The sequence below is a fragment of the Muntiacus reevesi genome, chromosome 1 (assembly GCF_963930625.1).
Source record: "Muntiacus reevesi chromosome 1, mMunRee1.1, whole genome shotgun sequence".
NCBI lineage: Eukaryota > Metazoa > Chordata > Mammalia > Artiodactyla > Cervidae > Muntiacus > Muntiacus reevesi.
In genome coordinates, this window is record NC_089249.1 from 54,459,113 (window position 1) to 54,460,523 (window position 1,411).

A 1,411-nucleotide genomic window follows, 5' to 3' on the forward strand; every position below is an offset into this window, starting at 1 on the left:
TGAGGGCGCCTAGCCTGGAGGCAGCTCACTACCCTCCCGGTGCCTTGGCCGCGGGTCCACAGCGATGCTGCCGCATACCCGGACCCGCTTCCACACATAGGCGGAAGTGATTGCTAGAGGGGCTCACGTGAGCGGAAGCCGGAAGTCCACGGCCCTGGAATGGCGGGAAGCACGTGGCGGCCACCTCAAGCCCCGTACAAAAGCAAGAGGAGCCAAGGTGTGAAATGGTGGGCGCTTGGAGAACCGCTGCTGGTTGTGCAGCAGAAGAGGAGACGCAGGTGGGCAGGACCGTTGGGCTTTGAGCGCCCGCTGAGGGGGACGGGATGGGGGTGGGGAGCAAAGGTCTTCACCGGGGGTCAGTGGGCGAGGCCTGGAATAGAGGAAGCACACACTTGCATTGGTCATATGCCTGGATGGAGGGGGTCAGAAGGATACGGGCGGGCCAGGGCCCAAGGCCCACAGGCCATCGGCGATCTTCACAAACACACGGACATGTGTAGCAGCGGTCACAGGCCCTCAGCGATACACGCACCACAATACCAGGCCCTTTGCACACGGTCACAGCTGCGTGTACACATCATCGCCGCCACCCAGGACCAGGCACACACAGACCAGAAGACCCAGAGGCCTCTCTGCATGGTCACGGGTGTGTGCACACAAACACGATCCAGGTACACGCAGGCACAGCGGCTGGGATCCACACCCATGTACACACAGGAACAGACTCGGGTACACGCCGCAGGTCACCCAGAGCCATATATACGGCAAAACAGACACATGCACACACGCGCAACAGAATCGGACACGCAGACGTATGCACATGCTAGACACGCACACACTCTGACCCGCTTCGCCTCTCATCTCATACACACACACACACACACACACCCGCACAGGACGCACCGGGCCATGGGTCGGCGCACGCACGGTCACAGGCAGGGTCGCGCGCGCCCGGGCGCGCGCGCGCGCACACACACACACACACGCACACACACACACACACACACACGCATTTGATCGCACGCGCGGGAGGCGCAGAGCAGCGGCGGCCCGAGACTGCGGTCCTAGGCGTCCCCGGCCCCGCGCGGCGAGCGGAGCCCGGCTGGCGGCGGAGGGAAGGGGGCGCCGGTGGGGGCGGGGCGGGGGCCGGAGCCGCCTGAGCCCGGCGGGAGCGGCACCTCTGCGTGCAGCGCTCGGGCCTCGCCTCTGCATCCCCTGCCTGCCTCCGGTGGGGCCCTCCCCCGCCGGGGTCCGCTCGCCGGGTCCCCGCCGCGGCCCCCGGGTGCAGACAGGCGGCCGCGCCGAGCCCGTGGGACGGGTTGGAGGTGGGGGCGGGGGCGGCGGGGCGGGGATCGGGGCCGGGCCGGGGCCGCGCTGCCTGCGATGCCGGGCGCCCGCCGCAGCCGCCGCC